At 50.3% G+C, this 13222-nt stretch overlaps 1 protein-coding gene across 23 annotated transcripts in view; it reads right to left on the bottom strand.

Annotated features, from left to right (window-relative positions):
• The window catches only part of ZNF185 (zinc finger protein 185 with LIM domain), a 94857-nt gene that overhangs the window by 60390 nt on the left and 21245 nt on the right, over positions 1 to 13222 (bottom strand). For 2 of the 23 annotated variants that reach the window (XM_027053434.2, XM_027053446.2), the window contains exon 1: positions 3589 to 5996. The exons of 1 other annotated variant lie outside the window; for it this stretch is intronic. The gene's annotated coding sequence lies outside the window, so the exon portion shown is untranslated. Of the gene's footprint in view, positions 1 to 3588; positions 6019 to 13222 lie in introns of those variants that run through there. 20 more of the 23 variants (XM_027053440.2, XM_027053439.2, XM_027053437.2 and 17 more) reach the window with 18 other exon arrangements.

Here is a 13222-nt window from a genome sequence, read left to right as displayed (position 1 = left end):
CACATTAGAGTTTGACAATGACATCCATAGGGCCTCTTGACTTTCATTTCTCAGCCCCTTCTCCACCCATACCTGTCCCTCCTGCTTTCCTTCCCCTACCCTTCTCAGTTCTCATTCACTGCTATGCCCCAGTGCCCAACACAGGCAAGTAATCAGAAAACACTCACCAAACATGTACATTATCTGTGAGACAAAGTAACCTGGCTCCATTCTTAATCGTCAAGTGAGTCTTGAGCGGGTATCTCTCTGTGCCTCAGTTTCCCTTTTGGAAAAAAGAAATGATGGGAGCCTTGTCCACTCCCTGACCCCTCTATGGCCACTCCTCAATGAACATTACTGTCACACAAGTGCTCCCATGTCAACTTCCCCCTTCCTAACAAAAATTATCAGAAAAGTTAACAGCAGGGAATCCAGATGAGACTTTGAGGGAGTTCTTTGTATCATTCTCACAACTTTTCTGTGCATTTTAAATCAATCCCAGATAAACAGTTAAAAATGAAAACAGTAGACATTATTAAAAAAAAGGAAGCAAATCAGATTTTAGTAGGCATCCAGAAGTGAATTTAAGAATTAAATGTTTTGTGGCAAATATTTAACTGTGGGTAGACACCATATGCCTCACTGGTACAGACTGGTAGTGTTTTTTAAATCATTTTTCTTTAGATGCGGAACCCACATTCCTCCCAAGCTGGGCCCACCCTCAGCCCTGGCCATCACAGTCGCTGGAGGAGGACACTGTGCAGCAGGTGTTCCTGGCTTCAGCCTCCCTTCTGTACAGGTGACAAAACCGAGGCCTCTGGAGGTTGTGTGGTCTGCTCGGGTTTGCACAACTAGATGGTGGCTGAGCTGGGGTTTGAACCCAATCTGACCTCTGAGCTGCTCTCTTACCACTAGGTTGTAAAGACACCTCCCTGGTACATCACACAGTCTACTACTGTTCATCTCTCTGCTCCACTTCATTAGTCTCCTGCCAGCTTGCTGACCCTCAGAAGCAATGATGCCAACCTCTCCTGAACATCACTCTCAGGCATATGGGTCCCCTAGGTGCACTGCCCCTGTCCTGGCACCAGTCAGCTCTCTGCAGACACAGTGGAAATGAATACAGAGTCCCTGATGGATCCTAATCACAGGAGCCAAAGGCCTGGGGCACCATGTGGGTTGCTGCTCACAGCTCTGAAGCCATGGAAAATGGCTCTCCTCTTCTCCAGCCATGATTCTGTCCCATGCCAGGAGGGCCTGGCAGTGGGGCAGCCTCAGGACTCAGCAAGCAGAAAGAAAGCTGGTGTTATGCATGAGCTGGCACCTTATGGGCTGTGGCTTGAAGCAAGATCCAGACCAAAGGGATCAGTCACCCGTGGAGGCTGAGTGGGAAAGGAAGAAGGCAGGCTTCCAGCTTCCAGAGTACATTGAGTCAGATTTGGGATTTTTCTTGCCATGTAACTGAGGACAGTTCAGGGACTAGCTGCTGATGCCTATCTGCCCTGCTAGATCTCAGGAGGCTACATGGGCACTAGGCAGAAACAGAAAGAGCACCAGGCATGCTGAGGGAAGCTGAGGTGAAACACTAGCCACCCCTGGGGTCACTGTCTTCAGTGGCTGAAATCTGGACTCTAGTTGAGAAGGAAGTGAGGTGGACAAATTCGATGCTGGTCATTGCTCCCTACTGAGTGGCTGTCCATCTCCCCAGCTAGCCTGTCACTCCTTGGGGCAAAGCCTGCCTGTGATTTCCCTCCAGGCCCCCACTGTCCAGCTCTGGGTAGAACATATAGGGGCTTAGGAAGAACTGGCTTTGTTCTTTCAGGAACACGGGGGAGGCTAGACTCATGCAGCCCCAGTGGATATATAGGCCTTGCCCTGGCAGCTGCCAAGCTCCTTCCCTTACTTCCAAGCCCTCCTCTTCCAGGAAGCCTTCCCTGATACTCCCAGTGAGGGCTGCTCCCCTGCTCCAGGCTCCCATGGCCCCTTGTGTTTATGCTACTCAAAGCTGCAGCACCCAGTATGGAAATGGGGCACCTCTGTCACTGACTTGTGATGTCCAAAGAGTGGAAATGAACAGATGTGAAGCACCTGCTGTGTGCTGCTCTGTGTACCTTCCATCAGCTTACAATAGTTGAGTATAGGGACTCCAGGCAGGCCAGGGCATCTGAAGTCCAGGCCAGGAAGGCACAAGGGCTGGGGCTGATAATTGATGGAAGTGGGTAGGGCAAGTGAGGTGGGTCTTCTCCTTCCCATCCTATGGCCCAGGGGTAATGAAACAAATAGCACAGGCACCAAGACCAGCCAGCAAGCTGGCCCCTGGTCTGTACATCTATGTCCTAGCTAGTTGCTTCTAAGTGGCAACCAGGGCCTTTGAGCTGGCCTCTGGGCTGCCCCTGATTTTTCAGATGAGGCAGTGGAGACCCTGGGAAGGTAGGTACATCTCCTGCTTCCCCTTTCTCCCAGACTTGCCCAGTATTATGTGAGCTGGTGAGGAAGGAGCAGGAATGCAGAGCCTTTCCCCACTGCCTAGGCAGAAACACAAAGAGCACCAGGCATGCTGGGTGGGACCCAGCTCATGGGACCCTGCTTCCAGTCCCCAGCCAGGTACCATGACCAGAAATCTAAAGGGCCATGAGACCAAAGCAAGACTGGCTCTACTGCTTGATGGGGTGTGAGGGCATGTCTCTCTCAGGGTTCACAGAGTGTGATCCTGAGATGCTTTGCCATCTACAATGTCAAATCTAAGTGCAAACAGCTCAGTGAGAACACAATTCCTACCACATCTCAGATGTTCCAGAGCCCAGGCCCACTCACACTGACCTCATCTGAATCCCCAACAGCCTTGGGTGGGAGGAGGCCTGGTGTGTTACCCCTTGAACTGATGGAGCTGCCCAAATGCCCCCAAGCTCGGAAGTAGCAGAGCAGACAGAGATGCTGAGCATTCAGTCTTCCTGAGGCCAGGTATCACTCTACCTTTCCAAAGAGGACAAGGCTCTTGGCTCCCCTACCCCCATCCAAACAATTCAGCCACAGAGCCCTTTTGCTGCAGATCCTGTTGATAACACTCAGTGACACTTGATTCGGCGCCTTCTGTCTGGGCAGCTACCTTTCTGGTAGCCCTGCAGGAGACTGCCCTGTGCCCAGCACATGCTCATCACAAGCAATCCTCGAGCCCCCTGCTCTGGGCTCCAGGGTGAGCCAGCCTCTGGGTCTCAGTGTTCTTATCTATAAAATGGACACAGGGTGAACTAGCTAATCTGAGATGCCCTGATTCCTTTGCTTGCAGTCAACTCTTACAGCAACTTGGCCCCAGGCCATTCACTAACAATCAAATCATTTTTCCAGAAAGGGTGAGAATAGAGGGACCAGGCCAGCCTTCTCTGCCTCTCTAGTTTACTCTCTTTGCTTACAGGGAAAACCAGAAAACCAAGTTCACTGCCTCCTTGGTGGAAGCCCAGGAGGAATGCTTGGAGCGGGTGAGGATCATGGAAGGGGGAACTGAGGCCCTGAGCTGTCCCCGCCACCTGACTGGGTATGGGCGGGGCGTCCCCCACCCCCACCCCGTTGCCTCTCCACCGGGCCGCGCCAACGGCGACTCGACAGCCCTACCTGGCACAGGTGCCCGGCTCGCGGGGTGGGCCAAGGAGCGGGCGGACACGGGGCGCGGGCTCCCTCGGGTGGACAGCGCCCAACCGGGCCAGGCCAGGCCGGGCCCGGGGCGGCGGTTGTGGGACGGCGGGAGCCTGGTGCAGCGAAGAGCGTGCAGGGCAGCGAGGAGGCGCGGACTGGGCTCCACCCGCAGGAGAACAAACAGGTTTTCACCGGCGCCCAGTGCCTCGCCCCTCGCCCCTCCCCTCGGCCGGCCCCCTTCCTCTGCCTTCTCTTGGGGTAGGTAGATGAGCCTGGCACATTCCGCACATTATCCCGCCAGTGTCCTCGGCCCTCCCGCTCCTTCCCAGCCCCGCCCCTCGGGGCTACTGGAGAAATCAAGGCCGGGGCACCCCGAGGCGAGCACAGAGCAATCTCCAGAAGGCTCTGCCACGGTGGAAAACTTCCAGGCAAATTCCTTTGGGCTCCCGGCTCCGGACCGGGAGGTCTCCGCCACATGAACGCCCCGGCTGCCTACTTGCGCCCCTGCCCACACCCGACGCGATCTGGCCCCGGTTCAAGGCCAATGACTTCCACAGATGCTTTGGGTTAATTCTGTCGAGAACCACTGTTCCTAGATCCATTTTACAGATGAAGATCCCAGACAGGGGCGGGGAGGGGGGGAAGGGGGCCAGAGGCTGAGATCATACAGGAAATCCCAGAGGCTGGGAAGAAGAAGAAAGTGAGGGAGCCCGGCTCACCGGCAACACTAGAGAAGTTCTCACCCTGGAAGGCCATGCTGGGAGCACCTTGTCAGCAGGCCGGGCCACCTCACAGGTGACACATCCAGACCCCTAGGACCAGTGCAGTTTGATAAGTGTCATTCATTTGTGCTTTTTGAGTACTTGTGTCATTGAATCATGCTTACTGAGTACTTGCTATGTGCAAAGCACTGGGTTGGGGACTAGGAAGGAGGGAGTTTCAAAAGAAGCCCCAACCCTGCCTGTGGGTCCAGGGAATGCCTCTTATGTGAGGAACTTAACTGCCGTCGAACAGACGGCATAGGGTTGGCTAAAAGTTGGCCTATCAGATGATGGGATCAAAAGGATGGACCAACAGTTCCTCCTTCGTCAAGCTGTGTCAAGTCTATGTCCCAAATGGCCTTCCAATCCATAGACTTCTGTCCATGCCCACTGCCACCACCCTAGTGCAGGCCTGGGCTATAGGACCAGCCTCCTTGCTGGTTTCCCTGCCTCTGGTTTTGCCTTCCTTCCCACCCTGTCTCCACACACAAGTCAGTTTAATAGTTTATATGCGTGCAACTCTTTGATAGCTTCCCGTTGCTCTCAGGATAAAAGCCAAACTTTAAGGGGCCCCAAGAATTTGTGGCACCAACCTCTCTCTGCACATCCAGCCACACTCCCCTGCTTCTGCCTTCTGAATATCACAAGTCCTATCTCCTTGGGGTATTTGTTCCTGGCACTCAGACTCCCTACAATGTCCTTTGTCCCCTTGTCTTAGTCGTTCTCCAAACCTTCACTCAAGTGGCTGTAGATCCTTCTCTGACTGCATTTGCCACCCAGGCAAGTAGATTGCCTCCTTCTGTGTGCTCCCCCAGTTCCCTCTGATGACATAGTTCTAGCATAGTGGCCATCACCTCTATTATTCTACATGGTGAACTCCAAGAGGGCAGGGCCACATCTGAGTCATCGCTGGGACACAAAGACAAGCACAAGGGGTTGGAGGGGATTTGCAGAAGGAGGGAATTGAGGGGTGATTGAGACTCTAGAAATAATTCTCATTATTCTCTTCCTGGGCTTTATCAAGTAGGGAGGAAGTGACCCTGTGTCTATGTGACTATGTGTATAGGGAGTGGGGATGGGGGGATTGTATATAAAGTCACTTCAGTTCATCTGTCTCTTGCCAACCAGCATTTTTCTGCTTCCAGTCTGGTGGCCAGTATCTAATGCCTTCCCATCCTCTGCTTGGGTTGCTGGTGGCCATGGATTTGGCTTGGCCTCCTAGCTCCTAAATATACTCACTATATGACCTAGGGTGTATCACATCCCCTTTCCTTTCAAGAAACTTCAGATGTAGAGGGCACAGTGATGGGTTAGATATAAGGGCGAGGAAGAAGGTGTTACTTGCCTCCCAAAGCCTCCAGTGGGAAGGGGAAAGCTTGCTCCAGAGCCTTAAGTGTGGGTGGGTCAGCTACAGAACACAAGACTGGGGTCCAAAGCCACCAATGACCAGTCAGTGAAGGCTGCCCTGGGTTGAGCTTCCCTGGAGCCTCAAGCTCTTCCCATGTCCCAGGTGATTCAGCCCTTGCCCAGGCCAGATATGCCATGACAGTGTCAGCCTAAGAGACCAGCCTTTCTTCAACTCCTCCCTCCCTCCCAGGCTGCCAGGCCCTGCAGCTGATCTCACCTAAAACGGGTTTGACTCGAATGGTAACTGCTTTGCCCTACCCTGCCCTGCCTTGCCCACCTGTTCACTGTCCCAACAGAAACCCCCACTCCTACCAGGGCCACCCCCAGCCACCTCAGCCAGACTTCAAGGTCCCTGCCAACTTCATCAGCCTCTTCTTTGACTCCTTGTTCTCAGGCACCTGGGCCCAGACACACCAAGTGCTTTCATACCACTGACCCCTGCACAAGATGTCCCCTTGGTGGTGACCTTCTGCCCACTCTCAACCACAACATTGGCTCATTCACAAACTTTGCCTTGGCCTAGAACTTGGAGGACAAGATTTTAGTGACTGTTGGCTGCCCCCAGACTTGGCTCTACCCCTGCCTGGCCTGAGCTTGGCCCTGTCCCTCTTTATTCTCTGCTCAAGTCTCTAACTAAGGTGAGCTTCATGGTGGGGCCAGGCTGGGCTGTTTGGGTAGACAAAAGGCCTGGAAGGTAGAGGCAGGAGTGGGCAGGTGACAACCCCGCCCCCTGAAGGGGAAGGGGGTCCACAGCTCATGAGTAGGCAAGAAGACAGATTCTCTGGGAGACCAGGTTGAAGTAAGCAGATGAGTAGGGGGATAAGTGGCTGTTTGGAAAGAACTGGCCAGCAGTGCTCTGAAGAGTTCCCAGGTTAGGGAGGGAGATAATGGGTGGGGTTCTGAAAGCTGTCAGGCCTCAAAGCCAACCCAGGCAAGAGTGTCCTCATATTGAAGACCACTGGAGACAAAGCACTGACCCAAACTCTGCCATTGTACAAATGGGGAAATGGGCCCAGACAGGTATGGCATCTAGCTGAGGCCACACAACCAGTCTGAGGGAGAGCTAGAATGAAAACCAGGTCTCCAGTTACTCTGGATGGAGCCCCTGCCCAGCTAGGGTGCTCAGGTTCACATGTCTGGAGGGCTGGGCTCCTGTCTGCACCCTAATCCACTTCTTCCCTCCCTCCTTCCAGGGCTCACCCTGCTGCCTCATCCTCCTAAGCTCTTCAACCAGTTTTCACTTGCTGGGTGACTCTGCTGGCTCCAAGTAGGGTGGGTCCACTCAGGGCAGGGGTCCCCAGGCATGGTTGCATCCCCAGTGGCCCCTATGGAGCTCTGAACTTGCAGGGCCAGACCTCTGAGTCTGTAACCTGCTCTCCAGGTTGCTGGGAGCTGGTCCAATCTGTCAGCACATGGGATGAGACTACCTGCCCAGTCTTGCCTTTGGGGGGCCCCCACCCTGCCCTGAGCCTGTACTCCAAGCTAAGGGACTGGTCCATTTATCTGGCACAAATATATACTCTCACTCACCAAGTGCCCCCTTTGGGCCTCCTGTTCCCCACCACACTGCCACACCCTCCACCCACTTAGAGACCAGTCAGACGCAGTCCTGGCTTGGAGCAGTTCCCAGTCTGATGGGAATGGCAGACCAGTGCAGCTCCAAGGGGCGGAATCCACGCCTTGGGATTTCTTGCTCTGTGGACAGTGGCCTCCCTGGGATCAGGGAGGTCAGGTCACGCAGGCGGGCCTCCCCAGGTCATGTTGACATCTCCCATCCCTGCAGCCTGGACTCTCCACTGCTTTTTGAATCTACCATTTTGAATAACTTCACGAAACACTCTGCCATTGGTTCTGGCCTGTGTGACCTGATGCCCCAAAATGCAGACTGTCTCTTGTCTCTGGCTCTGAAGCAGCCCCAGGCCAGGCCTCCAGAGCACGAGTGCACAAGCTGAGCCAAGGCCTCGCTGGCAGATAAATCCCCACATGCCCTGAAGAATGGATTTTTGCTGCTTTAAGAATCATCCACAGATCGGAAAAAGAATGTTCTAATTGGAAAACCTCCCCGCCATGGTTTTCCGGAGTTTTAGTACAGTTGGCCGGCAAGGAGGCTCCTGGGAGGAGGAGGAAGGGAAGTCATGAGGAGGAGACAGTGGGCTCCCTGCCCAGCGCCCCCTCATCCCTGAGCTCAGCCACTCCGGGCAAAGGGCCACGCTGAGGGTCTCAGTGACAGGGGAACTGGAAGCTGTCTGGCCGTGCTGGGAGTCCCTCCCCCAAGTTAGTCCCAAGCCCTGCTCCCCGGATGCCCTGTGTGGCGGGGGGGGGGGGTGTGTGAGGGTGGGGTGGTGGGGGTGGTGGGGTGGTGACAGAAGCAGCTCAGACTCCCAGAACCCTCTTGAAAGATTGATTCCCACTGTGCACTGTGAGGACTGGCCCAGAAGAGACAAGGTGTGGAAGCTACCACCTGCTCAAAAAACAGGAAGGCCAGAGTGTTGGGGTGTGTGTAACTGCCTCTGACCTGACTAGCACCCTGAGGTGGAAGACCTGGCAGGGGGATACAGGCTGCAAGGGAAAACTGACTTTGTAATAGTTAGATCTGTCTGGCAAGGGTGGGACCTCTCACTCAGGGACCCTGCTAAGCCTGGCCTGGCTAAACCACTGGCCAGTAGAGATGAGGCTATAGCAACCTGAGGGTCTGTCCAGCTCCAAGAGTTTCTGATTTGTTCTTAGCTAAGCATTGCCCTTGCACTTGGGAAATGCCCACCTGGGAAGGGGAAATGCAGTGGATCCCCGAGACTCTTTTACACTGGAGAACCAGGTTACTGTGACTCACTTCTTGTAGGATGTATGCTTCTCTATTAGTCCCTGGAAACTTTCCTGGGTGCTTAGCTGCCTTAAGCTCCTCAAGGGAAACAGCCTTTGAGAGATTGGAGGGAACAGTTCAGAGGCTGCCTCTTCATCCATCTGAGCGGGACCAAGGAGCTGTTGGCCAAAGTCCCCTTTGGCGGAAACTAACATCTTGTGAGCATGGAGGGAAGGGTCTAGCTCTCATCACAAGGGATCAGAAAAGCCAAGATGTGGGGCACACCTGTTCCCTGTCCATTCCACTTGGCTCCAGTAACCTATACCTGTACCTTGACCAATTGCTTTTAGGCTCACTGGCAATGTGTCCTGCACCCTTCCCTTCCTCCCCAGGCTGCCCAGCTGTGATGTTGAGGACTGCAGCTCCCTAACCAGCACATTTCTGTAGAGCTCTGCTAGCCAGTACAGTTGCCACTGGCTGCATGTGGCTATTTAAATTTAATTAATTGCAATTAGATAAAATTGAAAATTCAGTTCCTCAGTCACAATAGCCAGATTTCAAGTGCTCAATAGCCCCATGTGGTTAGCAGATCCTGTATAGATAATGTTTCCATCATGGCAGAAAGTTCTATTGGACAGTGTCACTCTATCTTCTCCAATTCTCCTTGGAGGGAAACTCTCCATTTCATCCTTAACTGACAAGTCCTCCTGCAGCTCCACTCTGTAAGCCTCTTCCTTCTACCATACCCCATCTATCTCTGGGTAGACTAGTTTGCCCTTGGTTGAAAACCTTTCCTCTTCAGCAGCTCAGGGGCCAACTGCTTAATACACCATCCAACATTCAGGCAAGTCTTTGTATCTGACTCATCCTGCTTTTCCACCCAGATCATATGGATGTGAGAAAGTGACTGGGAGGTGGAATAATAAGTGTGTGACTTCAGCATCCATGCCTGTAGACCATTTGCCACCACCCTTCAGGCCTCCCAGGTCTTTGACCCTGACATCTCTGAAGATCCTGTCAATTCCACTGCAACCTCCTCTTCCAACAGGCAGTCTGCTTCCTGTCACCTCTGGAATCTCACTGCAGCCCTTACGCGTTTTGACCCCTACCTCCTCTTTTTCTAGCAGGCTTGTTCATTGACCTTCTATGAAAGATAGCAACAACTATTTTTCCAGGTCATGGGGACTTCCCACGCATTTGCTCCTCTACTTTCCTCCCATCCATTAACCCTTTTCTCTGTTCACTTCTTGCCCTATACAGCTTAGAGACAATGGCCCATCACTTCAACAACTCTCTTGTCAACATCTGAATCTCCTTTATTGCACTGTCTGTCACCTCCACCTGACATGGCATCAAATCTGGACAAATCCAAACATCTGCTTTCTTCATGCCTGCCCCAAGGCAATGATAGTACTGGCACAGGTCACAGAACTATGCAAAATAGTATCAATATAAATTTCTGGATCCTACCCTTTCTCACATTCACAAGAACTCCCTTCTTAGTAATTTTCCCTTTCTATTTTGCATCATTTGGAGCATTCCCATCAACATTAACAAAATAAAAGAAGAATTTCACTTAACCCACTCCCACCTCCAGTTAGTGTCCCATTTCTCTGCTGCTCTACTGAGCAAAACTCTATGAAAGAGGTATCTAGATTCACTATCTCTACTTCTTCCCCCATTCTTCATAAACCCATTTCCGTTAGGATTTCAACCCTAACACTCACTAAAGTGTTGTCAAGGTTACAAATGATCTCCATGTTGCCAAGCCCAGTGGTCACATCTCTGCCCTTACTTATTAACCTCTTAACCATAGTTGATCACTCCTTAATTATAGAAAAACATGCTTCTCTTGGTCTCTATGACACCCTACTTATCTGGAGGTGTTGAAGGTTAGGAGCACAGCCTGTGGAAATGGACTGTCTGGGTGAAAATCCTGGCTGTGCCAATAAATAGCAGTGTGACCTTGGGCAAGTTACTTGTCCTCTCTGAGTTTCCACTTCTCACTGTACAACAGAGGTAAGAATACCAGCATCTGCCTCATTGTAAAGGTTATATGGATAGTACTAAGAATAGAGCTTGTTACATAGAGAGATGCTCAATGAAATCACCATATGGCTGTTGATGGGCTTTAGGACATGCTACCCCAAAACATGGTACCATGGTATATTGAATATTTTAAGATGAAGGAGTTTGACAAAACAGCATAAGCAGGAAGGTTTCCGACCTTCCCTCTGCTCCGCCCCTCCCCCCCATAGCAGATCATAAGACCCTCATGTAAGAAGTGCTCTCCCTATACTCTTAGGAAAAGAATATCCAAGGGGGAGGGAAATGTCAAGAAGTATCTGAACAAACAGGCTTTGCTAAGTTCCCCCCAGTTTATTACACTTAGCTCAAACTCTTTACCCTGTCATATCTTTTCACAACTCTCCACTCTTCACCAAACCTAGCATGAAAGCACTCAGGTTTAACCATTTTTTCAGGTCTTCATTTCCTTAGTGGGTTCCCATATCACATAAAACTTATATTAAATAAATGTGCATGCTTCTCTCTTGTTAATCTGTCTCTGTCAGTCTAGTTTTAAGACCCAACCAAAGACCCTAAGAGGGTTCAGGAAATCTTTTTCCTCCCTTTCAATGTATAAAGGTCCACTCAAGCTAAACATGTCCAAACAAAACTCCATCCCATCCAAATCTCTCTTCTCTAGGTCTCCCTAATCTCCATCAGTGGCACCTCCCAGATGTGCAAGTCAAAGGCTAACTTGATTTTTCTTTCTTCCCTCATCTCCACATCTAACCAATCAATAAGTCCTGATTGCTGCTCTACTTTCTAAATATACCCAGATCCTGAGCACTTCTAACCACTTCTACTGCCACGACCAGGCTAGTCCTAGCCAGTGTCTTCATTCACCTCACCAACGTCTCCTAGCTTCCAGTCTTGCCCTGCTGCATGTACTGACCACAAGTCAGCCAGAGCCATGATCCTCTATGCTCTCGGTCTGAGTGATAAGGTAACTCCATTCACCCAGGTGTCCAAACTGGAAACTGGGGTGCCATTTGATACTACTCTTTCCCTCTCCCACTCCAAGACCCAGTTAAGTGTCTCTTCTTGGGCTGCCCTTCTGCCCCAGCACTCACTACTCTGCAAAGTCACTGTCTCCTGTCTCACTCCTTCCTTCCTCCTGGATACAGTAAGAAACACATCTCATGCTTGCCCACTCACCCAAGCACTTGGTACAGTGCCTGAGTTGGTACACAAAAAATATTTGCCAAATAAATGAAGGAAAGGATAAAGGTTCATTTCAAATGCAGTGTGTATGATCAAGGTGGCATTTCATATCAGCGGATTAAAGGTGTATCATTCAATAGATGATATTGGAACAACTGGCCATTTGGAAAAACAAGCTGGATTTCCTACCTCACACTCCACACTGAAATAAACTCCAGATGGCTCAGAAATTTAATGTAAAAAAATTGAAACCATAAAAGTACTAGAAGGAATCCTGGGGTGTGGACTGTCTTTCTAAGTATGTCATGAAAACCAGAAATCATAAAATAAAAGACAGAGAAATTGAAAACTTCTGCATGGCAAAACCCACTGTAACTGTCATTAGACAAATGACAAACGAGGAAGAGTTATTTGCTATTTGCACCACATATGACAGGGAAAGTCTTAATCATCCTAAAATAAAAAAGGGCTCCTTTCAAAGCAAGCAAATAGGAAAATAGGCAGCAAAGAAGGGAACAAACAATTCACAAAAGAAGTTCATTAACATATGAAGGAAATGTAAATGTAGTCAGAAATTCCTATCCCTCTCTCAGATATGGAAAAGTGAAAATGGGTATCCTAGGGGTGAGAGTATTAATTGTAACATTTCTGGAAGGGTCATCTAGAAATATATAACAAAATGAAAGAGGAAGACTCCCTTTGACCCAGCAATACCAACATTTAAAAATTCCCTTTATTATATATATATATATATATATATATATATATATATATATACACATACACACACAGACACAGACACACATACACACACACATAATGGTATATATGTAAATTATATAAAATGTGATGCAGGTAAACATGTACCCACTAGCCAGCATCATTGTCTAAGCCTTTTGTCCTGAGTCCTGGTACTCAGGATGACCTGTCCTGGCTTGGGATGAACGACCAATGTCTCTACTTGTGCTCTTGATCCCATCTCCTGCCACTTACTCAGGAACATCCCACTAACATTTTGCCCTTTCTCTTGGGTCATCAATTATTTCCTCTTGGTTGGATCATTCTGATCAACATGCAAATGTGTTATAATTTTTCCCACCATAAAAAAGTTTTTTCTTTTGTTTAATGTTTATTTTTGAGAGAGAGACAGAGAGTGCAAGCGGGGAAAGGGCAGACATAGAGGGAGACAGAGGATCCAAAGTGGGCCTCAGGCCTCGGCACCGACAGCAAAGAGCCCAATGTGGGCCTTGAACTTGGAAACCACAAAATCATGACCTAAATCAAAGTTGGACGCTTAAGCAACTGAGCTACCCAGGCGCCCCAAAAAGTTTTTTCTTGATCACATCTTTCTCTTTAGCTGTTCTCCATTTATTGCCCTTCTCCCCTTCTCAGTAACAATCCTGGAGAGAACCCTCCA

Source organism: Acinonyx jubatus, chromosome X, assembly GCF_027475565.1.
Source record: "Acinonyx jubatus isolate Ajub_Pintada_27869175 chromosome X, VMU_Ajub_asm_v1.0, whole genome shotgun sequence".
Classification (NCBI taxonomy): Eukaryota; Metazoa; Chordata; class Mammalia; order Carnivora; family Felidae; genus Acinonyx; species Acinonyx jubatus.
This window is presented reverse-complemented; position numbering and strand designations above follow the sequence as displayed.